Source organism: Thermobia domestica, chromosome 13, assembly GCF_964235325.1.
Source record: "Thermobia domestica chromosome 13, izTheDome1.hap1.1, whole genome shotgun sequence".
NCBI lineage: Eukaryota > Metazoa > Arthropoda > Insecta > Zygentoma > Lepismatidae > Thermobia > Thermobia domestica.
The window spans coordinates 86114898-86135549 of NC_137466.1; the positions used below are offsets into that span (position 1 = coordinate 86114898).

At 35.7% G+C, this 20652-nt stretch overlaps 1 protein-coding gene across 2 annotated transcripts in view; it reads right to left on the minus strand.

Moving 5' to 3' along the window:
* LOC145669226 (uncharacterized) overlaps nucleotides 1-14679 on the minus strand; it is a 62839-nt gene extending 48160 nt beyond the window's left edge. The window contains exon 1 of one of the 2 annotated variants that reach the window (XM_081737555.1): nucleotides 14564-14679. The gene's annotated coding sequence lies outside the window, so the exon portion shown is untranslated. Of the gene's footprint in view, nucleotides 1-7111; nucleotides 7414-14563 lie in introns of those variants that run through there. The other variant, XM_081737554.1, reaches the window with a different exon arrangement.
* Between the last annotated feature and the right edge of the window lie 5973 nt (nucleotides 14680-20652).

Sequence of the window (20652 nt, forward strand, 5' to 3'; positions counted from 1 at the left end):
CCAGTTTCACACAGTGCAGAATTACCTGTACCAGTACCTCCTGCTCATCTTACGGTAAATGAGGATTACGTACTTGAGGAAACTACTGAAGTTCCAAATGAAGAAGATGATCCTACTTATGTAGGAAGCACATCTACATTGGATCCCTATCTGATAACTCAGGGTGAACTAAATGACCTCGTACGGGATTTGAAACTCTCCAAGATACAGGCAAAACTTCTTGCTTCTAGACTTAAAGGATGGAATCTGCTCCATCGTGACACTAAAGTGTGTATTTATTGAAACCGTCATACAGAGCTTCAAAACTACTATTCTCAAGAAAATGATTTAGTGTATTGTAATAATGTCTGTGTTGTGATGGATACACTCGGACATGTACATATAAGTACAGAGTGGAGATTGTTTATTGACTCTTCCAAAACTAGTTTGAAGGCTGTCCTTTTGCACAATGGCAACAAATTTCTCAGTGCCTTTGGCTTAGGCAACTAATATGAAGGAAACCAATGAAAACATCAAAATAGTGTTAGAAAGAATTCAGTATGAGAAATGCAAGTAGACAGTTTGCTGTGATTTAAAAGTTATTTCTTTGTTAATGGGTTTGCAGCTTGGTTATACGAAATATTGTTGTTTCCTCTGCGAATGGGACAGCAGGAACAAAGCGGAACATTACATCAAGAAGGAATGACCAAAGCGTGTATTAACTCCTGGACAGAAGAATGTTGTTTATTCCTCACTGGTGAGCCCTGATAAGATAATTCTACCTCCTCTTCACATAAAGTTGGGGTTCTTCGAAAACTCTGTTAAGGCAATGGACAAAAGTAATGCGGGATTTTGTTACCTCAAGGGAAAATTTCCTCGGGTTAGTGACGCTAAAATCAAGGAAGGGGTTTTTGTAGTCTCCCAAATAAGATGTTTGATTCGTGTCCAAAAATTTGAGGATCTCTAAACTCCAGTTGAGAAAGCAGCTTGGTGTTCATTTAAATGTTTAATAGAGAATTTTTTAGGAAACCAGAAAGCCAAAATTTACCGTGAAATTGTGCGATTTCCTGCAATCATTCAAAGAAATGGGTTGCAACATGTCCCTTAAAGTTCACTTTCTAGACTCCCACCTGGATTTCTTTCCTCAAAACCTTGGTGCTGTTAGTGATGAGCATGGGGAACATTTTCTTCAGGACATTTCCTCCATGGAGAAGAGATACCAGGGACAGTGTAGTTCACAAATGCTAGCTGATTACTGTTGGACACTCAAAAGAGATGTTCCAGAAGCCAAACATAGAAGAAAGTCGACAACTAAAACATTTTAGTTAAGATAAGTAAGTGTTCATTTATTAAGAAGATACCATTAACTTCTTTTGTGTTATTAAGTAGACATAAAATTGTTTTAGTGCAGTTCCTGTTTCTGTATCACTATATACAAATAGCAAGTTAAGACAAAAAAAATCTTATAAACTACTTTTTGGAGGAAATTTCCCACAAAATCCCTCTAGAAATTCCCTCATACAAAAAATGGTAACACGGTGTATATATCATTGAAAATATGTTTTATTTCAAATCCAATGAGGTATAAACCGTGCTTATATTGTAATTTTCGTGGAAGTTATATGTGATTTTATCTGCACTAATGAATATGGTAAAATGAACAGTACACATAGCATATTTTTATATAAATATGTTTATTTCTCTAGAAAGAATAATGCAATTCTCATGAAACTTAGAGGGCTTACTAAGTATAAATCAAGCTAACTTACAATATAATTTGTGTGTTTATATACCTACGGGTACCCGAGCTACAGGTATGAAAATGTTTTTCTTTTTAAAAAAAGGGAAATTTGAGGGGAAATTTCCCGAAAATTCCTCTGTCACGGGAAAACTTAGGGTGATGGAGAAAAACTGATTGCAGATTCGAATTCTACGTGAAAAGTTCTATTAGAATCAGGTATTTTCTTCCGTGTGCTAGAAAAAAGTATTTGTTTGTCGACTAGTGATAATTAAACATGTATCTGATCGTTTTTTTTTTGCCACTTAACGTAGAAGGGAAAGAAAAGGAGGGGGGTGATTCACTAAAATGCCAGCCTTTCTTTAAAATGAATGCCAGCCTCAAAACAGTATTTTCTTTTGTGCAAATACTGTACAAGACAGCGCATCTGATACATAAATCGCAGTAACTATGTGTAAAGTGAATCATGACACCCTAGCCTCCTAAACGGTAGTGCGTATTTAATTTAAATCTACAAAAAGAATATACTTTCATTAAATAATAATAATAATAATAAATCGGGTCCCAAAATGGAATCTGGGAATCAGGTTTACACCCCCTCTCCACCCCGGATTCATGTGCATCCCATTCTTGTAAATTAAAATTCTGGTCACCTTGAGGCTACGCTCATCTTCCAGGATGCGAACCGCCCCTTCCAAACGATCCTTCTGGATCGCTAGTGCTTCATAGGTGTAACTAGTGGAGGGAAGAAGGCCAGCCCTCCCCAGGAGCAAAGCCGGGTCTCTCTAGATTCTTTTAGTGGATGAAAATGTGATACTTTATCTCAATTTAAGCAAAACCATTTTAGAGGCATTCGACGTATTTAATAGTGACGCTACTTCGTTCACCCACTGATATTTTTTTAAAATTTGACCTTTGTGCCTGATTCTAATGGAGGTAATTGGACCACTGGGGTAGAGTCGATGGATAAAACATCTGTTGTCATAATTACCGAACATTTTTTTCCAATATAATATAGTCCTTCCTTCCACACTACCACTTACAGATATGAAGACAGTATCAGAAATTTCCTGGCAAATAAAAACACACAGAAAGTACAATTTTGTTGATAGCTATAGGTCGGCCTGCAATAACAACTGTTCATTCCTTCCTATGAGGCAGGGTGAATAAAAACAGAAATAAGAATTAATTGTAAAAAGAATTATCCGAATCAAGGCCAAAAAGACTAATTTATTTTATGTATCCTGTTTGTCCGTGTATCTGTCCTTTGGGGAGACAAAAACAAATGAATCAATCTATCAATAAATAAATCAAAAACTACAATCATAATCAATTTCAGCCAGGATATAGAGAGTCAAAAATGTGTGTGTGTGGGGGGGGAGGTTGATTCATCCATCGGAAGTGGCAGAAATTCACCATTCTATAACGTCAAAGCGAAACAGTAATAGCGTAAACCATTTTCCTGTAATTGATTAAGCGTCCGAGGAATATATTTCATCTCTATCCTTAACTCTCTACTAAAATCGTAAATAATAGAATTCCACTATGACTTTCGGTTTCAATATTAATTTATATAGAGCAAAATCGATGAAATGTGAGAAGCTTTTTTAAAATCTATTTAGCGTCTAAGAACAGGTAACGACTTCTCTCTTAAGGGTCTTTACTACAGCGAAATTAAACTACCGATAATTAGGGTTTTTCTGTAATATCTTCGAAACAAAAATAAAAATATTCGAAAAGCAAAAACGTAGTCCACTAGACAATATTATTTTGCATGTGATACCGTTATCACAATTCATTTATCTGATTTGGATTTGCAACTGTCGGTAGATTTAGGATTTTTTTATGGGTTCTGTACATATAGGTAAATTGTGCTACAGGTATCACATGCAAAATCGAATTATCTAGTGCAATACGTTTCTGCTTTGCGAATATTTTTATTTGTTTTGAAGACATTACAGAAAAACTCTAAAATTAACTATAGTTTAATTTCGCTGTAGTGAAGACCCTTAACCTTCTATTCCAACCGGAAGCGGCAGAATCAACCACTTCCACTTTTAACGTAGATCACTATAGAGTAAAAACGTTCATAGATAGAGAAGTGGTTTTCTGCAATCTATTAACCGTTCCAAGAATATATTCTGCCTCCATCTTAGTCTCTATTAAAACCGGAAGAGAGAAAAAAATTATTACCATCAAGTTTCGATATTATTTATAACTTAGAAAATATGAGAAAATACAAACCAAAATTCTCTACGTGGTGTGCACGTGACACTGCTGCTTGTTTTTAATTAGAACGGACTTTCTATAGTGCTTTTTCTAAGGAAATAAGACGGGATGTAATTATACAAGAGTGAGTACCTTAGGTAAGTGTTGTATCCTTAGCGACTACTAGATAGCAATAAAAGTTCCATTTTTACCGATGTACAGCGGTGGACACTTCTAAATGGTACAGCCATATGGAGATTTACGGCTAAGGTGTACCATTTAGAAGTGTCCACCGCTGTACGTAAGTCCTCCAACAGCCGCCAATGTTAATAAGGTAAATGTAAAACCATTGGATTAGCATAAAGAGAGAGTAAGTGAAGTGGTATGAGGAATTTAATGTGATTTCTTGTCACCTTCATACAGTCATTTGTGTAAAGTCAAATTATGTTCATATTCTTTTAAATTATGAGGCATGTTGTGCTTTCTGTTGCTTTAATCTTTAAAAGAATCTGTCATTGTTTGGAGTGTAAGTGTCACCATTAGGGAAACATAAACAATAGATAGAACACGTTTAGCTTGATGGTGAATTTTGTTTTATTTTTATTTTTATTTTATTTTATTTTATTTTCCATGAGGCCGCTATAATAATTTAGCAAATCAAGAAAAATTATAAATGCAATATTACTGGAAAGACCTGCACAAAACTCTTCAAAGGGGGCACATCGATCGCTTCTAATGAGAAAGTTCCACCAAGATCGGACCAATAGCCTCCTAAGGAAGCAACGGAACAAAGTAGACATTTAGGACCCATGAGACATACGCGTGTCGACAAGAAAGGTTACTGTTGGTCCCATGGGGCCTACGAAGTGCTAAAACGTGATTATCGAGAAATTGCCCTCTTCCTCCTTAAAGGCGCAATTTTCGAAAACTTCAGAACATCTATCTGGTTATTATTCGATTCGACTAAACTTGTGCTAAAATGTCATCTGGAATGTCATCAATCAGCTTAGCGACCCAGAAAACTATGAATTCGACAGTAATCTCGGTCATTTTGGACATTTCAATTTTCACGTTTTCTCCCTTCATTACGATGGGGCTGAGCTTGGACTTTAATGGCATCGAGAATGTCATTATTTATATTAGCGATAGCAACCTCCCACTTTTTTCATTCCACCATTTCATTCATTACTCATTATCACCGTCTCCTTTAGCCTAACCGGCATAACCGTGGGACGTAAAACTCAAAATTTCATTTTCATTTCAGCAACCCCGAAAACTATGTATTCGTCACTAATATCAGTCATTTTCGATTATTTTTACATATCAACTCCTTCCCACCCAGCCCTGGGATACCTACCTCACAATACCTTTTTTTCAGATTGTAAACCATAATCTGTAGATAATACTTTTCTTACATAAATCCAAACTACCTTACTTCACTACTTTAAATTAATACACGTATAACGAATATTGTGATTCACCACCACTTCCTTCATCATGATGAATTTTACGAAATTTATGAGATTGAATTGAAAATATATAGTGAAGAACTTTATGATATAGGCGAATAGATAATTTAGTCTGCACCTTTTTGAACAATTTTCTCTTAATGAGGTAGAGCAGAAGAAATCACATGTGCTCCAAGTTTGGTTAAAACTGTTCGAAGCGTTACAAAGTTAAGCTGGAATATTCGCATACATATACATCCATTTTAATATACATTTTAATATTTCTTCCAAATTTGAAACAAGGATGTTTATTGTTGATTCTTTTGCTTTCTTTGGTATATTTGACGATCTTTCAATTGTACTCTCCTTGATTTAAGGCTTGACTAATAGTGATCTGTATAGCTCTCATATAACCGAAGATTTCTTTTTCTGCGGTACTTCAACTTGTTTCTGCTTGACTACAATTTTATTTTTCGAGAACAAAATTTGTTCTAAAAATTAGTTTATTAAAATCATCGACCTTTAAACTCCCTCCACCGCACCGCCAACATCTTCTGGATCTTTTAATATGTACTTTACGGCCGGTTGCACAATGTCCGCTTAAGAGCTTAAACTCAGCTTACGGTAAATTTTACGTTGCACAATGTTGGCTTTGTGCAAAGCGGGGCTAAAAGCCGCTTAAATCTAGGCGGCATATGAACTACCGCTCAACTTCTTAAGCGGGGTTTTCTTGCGCATTCGATGTTTCGTTGTTTAGAAAATTCTGTTTCAGTGCTGGGTAGGATTAGAGATGCCGCCTTACTTATACTGTTGATGGTTTTGAAAGAAAGATACGATTAGACACCAGGAGTTAAGCGAACATTGTGCAGCCGGCCGATAGCAGTTCTCTTCAGACTGCGAAAATTTTGCAGTTCTTTTCCTACTTTCAGTATCCATACTCATCCAAGATCTCTTGCTAACAATTCACTTCCACAGCATACGAACACCAATCAGAGACCATTCCCTGAACTAATCATAAGGACACAAACGCTGAAAAAAGAAAATCGAAATGTCGAAAGTTTCATTGAAATATTGCCAGATCCAGAAACTCCTGCTTAACAAAGCCATATTTGAAAACTGATTGTGCAACAGACTACGGTTTAATTCTGCCACTCCGAATAAGTTTGGCTGAACTCAACCAGGAGTTAAGCGAACATTGTGCAACCGGCCGTTAGAGCACTCCCCCCCTCCAACTGTGTCAGATTTCAAAACTACATGAGTTATTTTTTCTATTCCTTCGTTGACTGGACTACATTCTGGGACGGTATCTTTAAATAAAGCTCTAGTCAAATCAGTGATCCTAACCTGTGGGAAAAATCCCATATCTGGGAGTTTTTGACCTTATTTTCTCGGAAAGGAATAATAAGCAGCATATATGGGATTTTTAAAAAAGATCGAAATTTACGGCTTATTCATTTAGATATTTTAAAAAGTGACTAACACAGAGAAATTTAATTTTTAATATTATAGCATAGTTTTAATAACGTGGGAAATTCACACGTAAAATGGGATTTTTTGCCTCTCGACATGGGATTTCATATTGCTTCAGGTTGGTATCACTGAGTCAAATTCCTTCCAATATGTTATTGATAATTGCTTCCAGTATAACGTGGATTTACATCTGAAATATAGTCAATATTAAAATATCAATAAAATAAAGAAATGACCTCAGGATATCAGCTGATGCGGTATAACTTACCTTGCTAAAAGTAGTTGAGAACCATTGTATTGAGAACCAACATGAATAATGTACTGATTTGAAGGGTTAATTATATATCTAATTGTATTTCTCAAACTTCGTGATTATTAATGTAATGTGAAATAAAAGTAATGAAATTGACACTAAAGAAATAACACGCTATCAAGAAGAAACCCACTTTCAAACTTAGAAGGAAACTTTCAGTTAGACTTTATCAGAGTAACTAGTTTGTTTCACAATTTTACTACTCTTTGATTAAGAAATATTGGAAATAACAATTTTCTATAAACTGCGCAATAATGTTTCCATCTCGACGATCTGTAACAATGTAATATGTGTGACTGCTTATTATTATTGTTCTCTTAAAACCTTTCTTATTTTTTCTTAGTTATCTTGCTGGATTCAGAGTAATTTAGCTGAGTATCTACTGTCTCTGAATCCGAAGTCTGCAATCTTTGAATTCTTGTAACCAAGATTAAACAGCGAAGACAAGACAAGACAAGACTATTGAGTTGAGTTGATTTTGAGTTTAACGTCCCTTTTCAGCAGCGAGGCTATATGAGACGTGGACCTACTGATTAACGTGGAATCCGAACCACATGAGCTCCCGCCGGGAATCGAACCCGGGTCTCCCGCGCCAAAGGCGCGTACAAGACAAGACTATTGTACCAATTGTACAATTAATGGCTAATTTACATATATCCTTTAACGAAGCAAGCACCTTAACAACTCTTCCTAAACAACCTCATACTTCTACAAGTGTTACTTCCCCTCGTACACTTTATAGTGAAATGGGCTGACAATCTTCTGCTGACAATGTATCTTCACCCTTTAACAAATGGATTTCAAATCATTCCCCTGCTTCTTCTACTGGCTCCGAACATCATATCCATCCAAATTTTGACCCCCCCCCCTCTTCTACTGCAGCTCCGTCTGAAAAGACACGGAAAGGCACACATAATGAACAATTTCCACCTTCTCAGTCTAATCTAAACAGTAAAAGAAGTTACTTGTTCCCTGCAGCGGTTCCTTCTAACTCTACCGTTCCGTCTCCTCCTTTTCCACCCTCGAAACCTACTCCTTCATAATTTCTATCTGATAATAAAGGTATCTTTGCATAAATGGTAAAACACCTTTTCGCAATCTGTACGCACGAACTAGTCACCCCCGTGAAGTTAGCGACCAAAAGTTTAATAAATCGATATTTTTTTAGAGTTCTGAGTAGCACTCAAAGAGTTCTAGAGTTCTTGCTAGGTTAGACCAATAGTTCTGGGTAAATAAAGATTTTATAGCGATTTTAAAATTTTGGTGCTAACTTCACGCAACACCAAAAATCTTAAAATCTCTAGATTTTTTTAGAGTTCTGAGTAGCACTCAAAGAGTTCTAGAGTTCTTGCTAGGTTAGACCAATAGTTCTGGGTAAATAAAGATTTTATAGCGATTTTAAAATTTTGGTGCTAACTTCACGCAACACCAAAAATCTTAAAATCTCTGGTGCTAACTTCACGCAACACCAAAAATCTTAAAATCTCTATATTTTTTTAGAGCTCTGAGTAGCACTCAAAGAGTTCTAGAGTTCTTGATAGGTTAGACCAATAGTTCTGGGTAAATAAAGATTTTATAGCGATTTTAAAGTTTCGGTGCTAACTTCACGCAACACCAAAAATCTTAAAATCTCTATATTTTTTTAGAGTTCTGAGTAGCACTCAAAGAGTTCTAGAGTTCTTGCTACGTTAGACCAATAGTTCTGGGTAAATAAAGATTTTATAGCGATTTTAAAGTTTCGCTGCTAACTTCACGCAACACCAAAAATCTTAAAATCTCTAGATTTTTTTAGAGTTCTGAGTACCACTCAAAGAGTTCTAGAGTTCTTGATAGGTTAGACCAATAGTTCTGGGTAAATAAAGATTTTATAGCGATTTTAAAGTTTTGGTGCTAACTTCACGCAACACCAAAAATCTTAAAATCTCTAGATTTTTTAGAGTTCTGAGTAGCACTCAAAGAGTTCTAGAGTTCTTGATAGGTTAGACCAATAGTTCTGGGTAAATAAAGATTTTATAGCGATTTTAAAGTTTCGCTGCTAACTTCACGCAACACCAAAAATCTTAAAATCTCTAGATTTTTTTAGAGTTCTGAGTAGCACTCAAAGAGTTCTAGAGTTCTTGCTAGGTTAGACCAATAGTTCTGGGTAAATAAAGATTGTATAGCGAATTTAAAGTTTTGGTGCTAACTTCACGCAACACCAAAAATCTTAAAATGTCTATACATTTTTAGAGTTCTGAGTAGCCCTCAAAGAGTTCTAGAGTTCTTGCTAGGTTAGACCAATAGTTCTGGGTAAATAAAAATTTTATAGCGATTTTAAAGTTTCGGTGCTAACTTCACGCAACACCAAAAATCTTAAAATCTCTAGATTTTTTTAGAGTTCTGAGTAGCACTCAAAGAGTTCTAGAGTTCTTGCTAGGTTAGACCAATAGTTCTGGGTAAATAAAGATTGTATAGCGATTTTAAAGTTTCGCTGCTAACTTCACGCAACACCAAAAATCTTAAAATGTCTATATATTTTTAGAGTTCTGAGTAGCACTCAAAGAGTTCTAGAGTTTTTGCTAGGTTATACCTGTAGTTCTGGGTAAATAAAGATTGTATAGCGATTTTAAATTGTCGCTGCTAACTTCATTCGAAACCGAAAATCTTCAAAGTCTTTATGTATTTACAATTGTCAGTATTGGCTAATGGACATTATCCTATATTTTGCGACCTGTTTATAATTTTAAAAAAGTAATTTTGTCACCCGACTTTTTTGTTAACAATGTCAACAACAATCCTTGTGTTTAACAATGTCAATAAGAACTCTGCAGCAAATACCATAAAAATACTATATATATTGTTTGCGTTATTTTTTATTCCTTGTATATAGAAAAAAAACAAAATGAAATTTATATTGACAATATAACAAAATAAATTTTCAGCTGAAATTGTATACGTAGCGGAAGTAGTAGCTTAAGGTGACCATCGAGTAGTCCACATAGTTCCACCTTAGAAATTATCTCATTCTAGTAAAAGGTATAATTATTATTTTTATACAAAATTATCGCATATTAAATGCAAGTAGTGTTATCTAAAAAATAATATTTTTACATACTACACTGAAGAATGGTTCAATTAAGCCCAATGAAAATTTAATTATTTTTTATTCTAACAAAATTAAAATTAGTCCGTTAACTTATTAAACTCTCTCATATAGACATTTTAAGATTTTCGGTTTTGCGTGAAGTTAGCACCGAAACTTTAAAATTGCTATAAAATCTTTATTTACCCAGAACTATTGGTCTAACCTAGCAAGAACTCTAGAACTCTTTGAGTGCTACTCAGAACTCTAAAAAAATCTAGAGATTTTAAGATTTTTGGTGTTGGGTGAAGTTAGCAGCGAAACTTTAAAATCGCTATAAAATCTTTATTTACCCAGAACTGTTGGACTAACCTATCAAGAACTCTAGAAATCTTTGAGTGCTACTCAGAACTCTAAAAAAATCTAGAGATTTTAAGATTTTTGGTGTTGCGTGAAGTTAGCACCAAAACTTTAAAATCGCTATAAAATCTTTATTTACCCAGAACTATTGGTCTAACCTATCAAGAACTCTAGAACTCTTTGAGTGGTACTCAGAACTCTAAAAAAATATCGATTTATTAAACTTTTGGTCGCTAACTTCACGGGGGTGAACTAGTCCGTTCGAAACCATGCATTCCGTTGACAACTCCATTGTCGGTCTTAATACTTCCGAATCTATATCTGGCCCTATTAACAATCGTCAATATCATAACTTTCTTACTGATACTGAACAACGTGCTCAGGAAGAGAATCGGAAATAATCCCGTCTCAATGATATTCTCAGCAATCAAATGAAAGCCATAAAACAACTCTTGACTACGGCCTCTCTTAGTTTTACTAATGAACCCAATCCTAAAATACTGAATAATTTAATTCAACAAGTTACTAGTATACTCAACACTAAATAGCTTCTTAATGGCTAACATTGTTTTGAAAATTTATTACTTCTTCAGTGGAACATGCAAAGTGCAAAAGGGAAGGATTATGCACTAAATCATCTAATTAAATTATTTCACCCACATTTACTTATGTTACAGGAGACCTGTTCTAAACCTCACTTTATGCTACATACTAAAAACTGCCGGATCATCGAACAACTTCTAGAAGATGGGTATGGAGGTATTGCCATTGGCATCCGTCATGACATTCCCTATACCTCACTTCCGATACATTTAACTCACACACTTCATACCTTCCAAGTTTTAGGACTTCAAGTACAAAATTTTTATTTTGCCAACATTTATGTTCCTTCTTCTTCGGTTACTGTTCAAAAAGATTTCTGTCAGGAACTATTTCATAATAATAACTTTGACGTCATAACCGGTGACACCAATACCCCAGGAATTTGGTGGGGTGGAGCGCGTACTAATTCAGCTGGTCGACAATTAATCAAAGTTTTATCAACAAGTGATTATCTTCTAAACGATGGTACGCCAACTCGCATCTTTGCTAGTGCACCCGATATCTCACTCATCAAAACAACTCATTACATTTATTCCTCATGGAATGTTTTTTGTGACGCTCTAGGAAGTGACCATTTCCCCACCTTAACGGAAGTGTCAAGTTGCAAACTACCTACTACCAAAAATGGTCACATTTCTCCTTTCAAATCGAAATTACCTCATATTACCACAGCTGTACATTGGTCTTCATATTGTGAGTTCATTACTTCTCATTTTCAAAACAATAAGTTGTTTTTCAATACCCTTTTAGACCAACAGAATGCAACAAGAAACTTTGATAGTCTTCTTAAAACGGCAGTTTGTCTTTCCAAACTGCAGTTAGCATATCCTAAATTACCACCTACTCGCTGTCCTCTAGCCAAACCTCCTTGGTGGACATTAAAATGCCAACAATGTCTTAACTTCCGACAAAGAACCTGGGAAACTTTTCTGCACACCAAAGAAAAAGTCAACTTTATAGCTTATCAAAAAGCGAATGCACTTACCAAAAGAATACTTCGCCAAACACAACGTCAACATAGGCAAGAGTTTTGCAACAACTTTTCATATCAAACTCCTAAAACAAAAGCTGGAAATTTTTCAAACACTCTTTGTCCAGCTTCCTGGATACGCTTGGGTCGAGGAATTTCATCAACAATTGACACCGTCTTCTGTGAATAATAATCGCCTCGATATAATAACTTATTTTTCTCCCACCCATACTCTACATTAGAACAGCCGTTCACAATGGAGGAACTGATTACAGTTCTAAAGTCAATAAAAGCGGACACATCCCCAGGTCTGGATTTAATACATTTTAAACATTTAACATCTCTTCCTCCAGAGGGAATTACTGCATTGCTGAAATTATACAATATAGTCTGGAAAACTTCACAAATCCCATCCATTTGGAAAAAAATTTTGATTACTCCTATACAAAAACCTAACAAACCCATTGACAAAGCGACTAGTTACAGACCGATATCATTGCCACCATGCTATTTAAAAACACTAGAACAGCTGATTCTCACCCGCTTGCAATGGTATCTGGAACACAACCAGCTCTTACCCCCCAATGTGACAGGTTTCCGAAAACATATGTCAACAATAGATGCTATCAGCCCACTCATATTAGACATATGGACCACTTTCCATCGTCAATATCTTATGGCAAGTATAGGTCTTCAACAAGTATATGATTTAGTCCAACTAGATAATTATATTGATTCGAAAATGGCGCATCTAAACTTTCCGGCCTCATTTATTCGATTTTTGCACAATGTTCTTATCAATAGAGAAATATATACTTCTCGACAAACTTCTCTGGGCCTTTTGCAAGGCAGCAAACTCAGTCCTACTCTTTTTAATATCTATATGGTGGACTTACTTCAAGCTCTCACAGGAATTGTTTCTGCGTCTCTGTATGCCGATGACCTACTAACTTACTTCATCACTGATGATTTGCATAGTGGAGGAAAGAAACTGGAGTATACGTTGGGAAAAATTTCAGCTTGGTGTCAGGAAAACGGCTTACAAATTAATTGAACCAAAACAAAATACACTGTTTTCACCAGATAAAAAAAAAACTAACCTACTTTTCCACCACTACAACTTCCAAATTTTGAACTCTGTAGTACAACATGCATCAAATATTTAGGATTATATCTTGACTACATATTAACTTGGAAAACTTATCTAACTCAAGTTATATAAGACTGCAAGAAAGTACAGGACATTCTTCGCAGCTTAAGTTCGAAAAAATGGGGCATTTACCCTAATATATTATACATAATTTTTAAACAATGCATTGAAGCTAAGATTCTCTACGGAAGTATTATTTACTTCACTACATTGCCACAGTTCTATATGTCTCTAGCAAAGCTGCAGCATTCCAAGCCTTGATTCTGTCCAAACAATGTCATCTTGGAGGAAACAAGCACGCTCACTTTACCTATAAAAATTTTTAAACTGGCCTGCAAATATCTTCTACTCCGACTCACTATTACTAATTCACCGCTTTTCAAAAAAAAAAAAAAAAAAAAAAAAACTAGGCAAATTAGAAGTAAGAAAAGACATAACAAGCTACCATGGCTCTACAAAGCTTTTCTATTTTTAAAAGTCTTGCGTTCGAAAATTATCAAGCTTCCGCATCTACCGTGCTTCAACTTTGCATATGAAACCAATACGACTACTATCAAACCTCTTCTACCGTTTTATGTTGATACTCAAAAGTAAACATCTCTCTCAAAATTTAAATAAAAATATTTGGTATAGTTTTATAGATCGTTTTCCTTCAAACATTATCTTTCTCTACACTGATGCATCAAAGGTCGAACATAAACCTGTTGGTGTGTCAGTTTTTATCCCACAACTCAAAATTATTCAACAATCGAAACTTCCAGTTTCTACAACCATCTTTGAGGGCGAAGCCTTAAGTATTCGGCATGCGTTATTATTAATACAACGTCACAATTTCCAGCACGCGTGTATATGTACGGATTCCTATAGTGTCTTGAATGCACTTTCTTCTATTCTTGGACCTTATCAAAACTACTTGGACCTTACTTAACATCAAATCTCTTTATCGCAAATTACTCGCCATGGGTCACACAATAGATTTCATTCCCGTCCTCAGCCAAATAAAATCAAATGAAATCATTGATAACTTATCTATAAAAGCAAGAGACACAGGACTTCTCGCCAATATCAAACTTCTCCCTCTATACTTTAAATATTACATTGACTAGATAATTTCTGAGCAATCTGTCATATGGAAAAACCAAAACTTATTATTGGGAAGTTTATCCCGCTCGTTCTACCACCTGGAATGCCCTGTGCTCCTGGTCTAGATCCAAAATCATCCTATATTATAGACTTAGGTTCAACACTGCAATCACACCTTACCTCCTGTACAAAATTCGCAGGACCACTTCACCCTTATGTTAGTGTAATGAACAGGCAGGCACTTTGAATCATCTTCTCTTTCACTGTTCTCTCTTGTCTAAACATAGGACAATAGTTATGAAAGTTTTACATCAATGCTATGGCTACGGCCCATTCTCAATTAAACAACTTTTGACAATAAACGATTGAGACATTTTGCACTACATCATTACCTTTTTCCAAGATAATGGTCTTGCATTCTGAAGAACTATAGCATTCTTATCTGGAATCTAATATTGATTATTATATATTAACATATACACATATATATATATATAATTATAATTTTTTAAACGTCTTTTCCTCCGCTTAAAAAAATAATTGATTAATTACACTTTACATAGACCTATATTCTGACAATCATAATATCCGGTTTTATTACCAAACTGAACTGTTATTCAAATTCACTTTTTCAATTTCAGCGAAAAAGACCCAATAGCACACCTTCCGACTAACAATAACAATTTTACATCGCTTTTCATATTAAGAATGTGTGTGAAACGGACTTAAGTCTGCACTCTTCAATTTTTAACACATATCGATAGGTGAAGTGGAAGTGGACTATTGTACCCAAGGATGTTATAAATAGAGGATCTGCCCATATGTATCCTATTAAATCGGTGAAGCCAAAAAGCAACCGAGCATCGGCACGTCTGATTGGCTACTCTCGTTTTTACCATCGTCTGATTGGCTACTTTCGTTTCCGCCATAATCGTTGGCTCAAAACATTGCGATCCTATTGGGCGGAGTGGGCAGAGTATGGGTGGCGAAAGTGTGACGTATGGCTTCAAGATTTTGTTGAAAGGGCAGATCCTCTATTTTATAAGATCCTTGATTGTATCTAACTTTTATGTATCTTGTTCTTGATTTGGTAACCTCACATAGAGGTTGTACAAAGAAGAAGATGCGACGCCGTAGTAGCTAAGTCCGCTATGGCCCTGGAATTGTTAAACGATAAAAACTAGATGAATCTCTGCTAAAGGCATTGTATAATGTACATTTGTAGCTCCTTGCATCCAGTGAAAATTCTTGAAGAAAGTAGATGTTGCGTACGCTGAAGACGAGTCTTCTAGAGAATGGTTTAACTTAGAAAACTATGTTAGTAATGATCTTGAAAATTGTCCTGGTGGGAAGATGAAAAATGTCAAGTGGATTACGGACAGTTCTCTGGTAATGAGAGTAATGCATAACGGGACGTATGTAGATCACGAAGATTGTCTGGCAATATCATAAGTGTTTTCGCTAAGAATTGAATCCGCTTTTTTATTCACTGATGGTCTTGCCTTTTGTATTTCGATAAGCGTAAGAAGTCAAATTGGGAAGAAAAAAATCACAGTCAAAGTCGGTATGTCAATATCCAGAAGTACTTTCGCTAGATGCATCATTAAATGCCTTCAAGTGACTCTTGTCTTTTTTTTTTTTTTCTTTTAAAGTATCCACGTAGAAATGAAGAGTATATGGGCATCTAGTTTGGTAGTTTTAGAGAGGGATACCATTTATCTGTAAAAATTCAATCAATAATTGGATGTGAGTCCAAGCGGTCGTAGCTAAAATTTGTGCGACAGAAAAAGGTCCATAACCAAGTGCTCTGTGTAGTTTGTTGATCATATAAGATCTGCCTTTAGTAAATTGTTCACAAACGAAAATTAAATAATTTAAAGATCCAACATCACGCTGACACCAACATAAAGGTGTAGCCGATTTATATATTTGATATAATTTATAAGCCGTAAAGGCGGTGTTAAGAGAAGACAGTAGAATATAATTACTTTGTATCGAGACCAATTATGTATAGTAAGCCATGGTTTGGGCTGAGAGAGAGACATGATTTGCCAATAGTGTCGCCCTGGTCCGAGCCTATTTTCGGATTTCCAAGCATGTAACGTCTGGACTTGATTTCGTTTGATGAAGGGAATGAAGTGACTAACTTTAATAAAAGCTGGTTGTCCATCAGTACACGCAGACTTTGCAGCTAGTTCGGTATCATCATGGAATTTGATATTATAATGCGATTTCGTGTATAAAAAGTGTATAATACATATTTGTTCTCGAAGTTGATGGTATAAAAATTTTATATTTAAAAGAAGCCAAGTAGTTTTAACATCCAAAGGTGTGTGTCATAGCGTTAAGGACACTGAGATCATCAGAGCAGATACAGGCATCGGAAAGTAGTAATTTTTTGATTAATAAAAGAGCTTGCCGAATGGCAAAGGTCTCACCTTCGAAGGTGGTAAAATATTGAGGAAATTTAAATTTTTTGGTAATATGAAGAGTGGGAACAACAACTGCTGTGCCAACATTCTGATGTATGTACTTAGATGCATCTGTAAAAACAAGCATACAATTTGAAGATAGCTGATCCACACAAGAGTGCCAAATGTATTTTTTTATATTTGGTAAATGTCCTGAAGTCGAAGAAGAGATGTAATGGGGAAGAATTGTCTTTATTTGCACCAAACTCGTTGTATACTGAAATATATAGCATGGCAGTGATGGAGATGGTAGGATCATTCCTTCGTACATGTGAACTTTAAAAAAAGCTCTGACTAGCCATGGTGAGTTATTTCTATACGACACCTTCTGATGTCTGTTTTCCAATATATGTTTAATATGATGAAGCTGTGCTATAAGAAAATTCTTCCTTTTAGCCACTCGTGACAAAAGAAAAGTTTCTGCCAATTCGGAGATTTGTAAATCAATAGAAATCATACCAGTTTCCTCAAAGAGAGTATTTTTCGAGCAGAACGTAGGTTGGGAAAGGATGATTTTAAGTGCATCATATAAAACTTTGGTAACTAGCTGGTAAAAATAGTTCATCTTCTCCTCAAAAAAGATACTTCCATAAAGAATTTTCGCCATCATACAGTGTGTAATAATTTTGTAAAGACAAGTTGGATTGAGTCCCCAGCGTTTTGCACTTAAGCTTTTGATAATATTGTAGTACGAATCCAAGGCGGTTGGCAACAGAGCTAAGTGAGGTTTCCAAGTCATTTTTGTGTCCAAATAAAGCCCAAGGTATTTGAGGTGGCGAACATAGCGTAAAGTGCGATCGTCGATATGAATGATAGGGAGTGTGTACAACGTCTTCGCTTGAAGACGGAGTATACAGTTTTCTCCCAGTTGATGTCGATACCATTGTTCATAGAATTTCTGTAAGGTTTGTTCAATAAGAATTGTCCCTCGGTGAAGATCATCCGTAGTCAGTATTAAAATAATATCATCAGCATACGAATTCAGTTTTACTTCATGCTGAAGTTCTGTTATAAAACATCTATGTAATTATAAATTCAACCCAAGTATGTTATAAAATAGAGGATCTGCCTATATGTATCTTCATCCTATTAAATTAATGAAGCCAAAAAACAACTGAACATCGGCAAGTCTGATTGGCTACTCTCGTTTTCACCATTGTCTGATTGGCTACTTTCGTTTCCGCCATGATTGTTGGTTCAAAACATTGCGATGTTATTGGGCGGAGTGAGCAGAGTAGGGGTGGCGAAACTGTGATGTATGGCTTCAAGATTTTGTTGTAAGGGCAGATCCTCTATTTTATAAGATCCTTGATTCAACCTTTGCTGTTACTTTTTCTTCTTCAAACAGAACTTACAAAAAACAAAAGATAAAAATAGAGATCTACACTGTGTCGTTGTGTATAAAAAGTGACAAATAATTACCTTGGTGATAATAGTACTTATTTGAGGCATTAGAAAACTTCAACTATTTATTCTTTCCTCTACTTTTTTTATTTTTATAAAGAAAATTTAGTGAGATAAAGTAGCAGCAAGAAAACAATGTATCTGTAATATAGGGTTATTATAAATGATGGACCCATTTTTAAAGATGTGTATTTATTAAAGTCCAAATCCAAAATGAACAATCTTTATACCAATGGGAAGTGGAAGTTTCAAAGTTTTTTTTGGAATACATTATAAGTGTTCAATGTGTCCACCGTCTGCTGCACGGCAAACATCTATGCGGTAGCTGAACTCGTCCCACACAGGAGCAAGCGTATCTACTGTTACTGAATGCACGGCAGCTGTGATACGGTTCCGCAGATCCTCCAGAGTTATTGGTAGAGGTGGGACGTAAACAGCTTCCTTAACATAACCGAATTTTGTACGAAATGCCCGCTGCACTAAAATTTGTGACTCACTTCTTGCGAACTCAAGAACGCAGAAACCCTTGTGCTCCACGGTATCCATCTCACTCACAACTGAGAGGGAAACGAATGGCGTCCTATTGCCGCGCGAACTCTACCGGCCGCTTCGGGAACTATCATTGGCCACCGAAACTTTCAACCTTCCTCTTTCCATTGGTATAATTTTGTTCATTTTGGATTTGAACTTTAATTACTACGAATTTTTAAAAATGGATCCATCATTTATAATAACCCTTCTCCCAGAATCCCAAAGGTAACATTAGCTGTATTAAGATCTATCTGGAGTGCTTCTATTTTATCACCATCAAACCAAATAAGTTAAGTTCATAATACTTATCGCATGAAATGAGCCCTGAAGATATGTTACCTTGACCATCTGATGTCCTTTTCTCAACTTATTGAATTTGAGCAAAGATACTATTCACAATTTGTGTGATGTGGAATGATCGTTTCACTCAGTCTGTTGGTCGTATACAATATCAAACCTGCAATTTTGATTAGTAAATGGTTTTGGAATTTGTCCATTACAAATATAGATGCATGTGTATATTCTTCGCTATTTATTATAAGTGCTTCTCAGATATTGATTAGGCATATTAAATATCAAAGAACTCTACGTGTTATTATACAGGGTGTTTGAAAAAGAACTCCCTGGTTTCAAATATAAATTTAATTGGGAAATGAATGAAAACTTATATCAATGAGTACATATAAAAGAGAATTCCTTCAAGTTTTGTTTAGTGTTGGTAGACTTCAACGTGGGATCCATTTGTGGCCCTCCACACGTCGAGACGATATTCCACTTCTCGCCACGTATTCACCAACATTTCAGGTGTAACTGTACCTACCGCCGTGACGATTCTTTCCCGTAAATTATTGATTATCTGATCTTTTCACTGTACACAACATTTTTTTTATGTGGCCCCCCAAAAGAAAAAGTCCAGTGGGGTTAAATCTGGGCTTCGAGGTGGCCAAGGTATTGCGCCAGCCCTGCCTATCCACCTTCCTGAAAAGCGAGTGTCAAGAGCCGATAGTTTTTGCTGTAGCTGGTTCACCACCATGCTGACGTCTAAAATTACGTTGCACTGTTATAACTGACTCAGTTTTCACAAGCCAAATAACACACTGCGCTTTCTGTTGCGGAGTACACATTGTTGCTGTTGAGTTGCTCTGCACTGCACGCCTACCTGGACTGAACTGAGGAAACAGAGGGAAAAAACAGCACTGGTGCCGTCTCAAGGTCAAGCAGACCTGCCAACTGCAGGGAAGCCAAACTTGGAGAGTTGATGAATCAAACACCACAATCTAGAATAGTTTATGTCACTTTGTACAGATTCTAGGATACATTAAAACTAGGAAGTTCTTTTTCAAACACACTGTATAATGGTTTATTGAGTTACTACTGCGGCAATAAATAAAAGTAATTTCATAGTCCATATACGAAGTTTTATCAAATGTCTAATCAGTGTTGGGTTACTAGTAAAAATGTAACGCGTTACAAGTTACTTTACTTTCTCTTAAAATGTAACGCGTTACTTGCCCCAGAAAAGTAACCGTTACTTTACTTCGAACGTAACGCGTTACTTTTAGGTCCAAAACTTTGAATATGTAAAAAAAATTCAATTTTGTGTATTATTATTATTATTATTATTATTATTATTATTATTATTATTATTATTATTATTATTATTATTAGAAGTACCAGTTGTCGATTGCAGTTTTCGGATCAAAGTCCTTAAGTGAAGGGATACTGATGGAAATTGTGAGCAAACCATCCAGTATGTTATCTTAAGTGGATTCCTGTAGACAGTCTTAACCAGGGGTGAATCTAGGACCGACTTCTGGGGGGGGGGAGCAGTGGGTTGTCATACTGCTACTTTAAGGGCTTCAA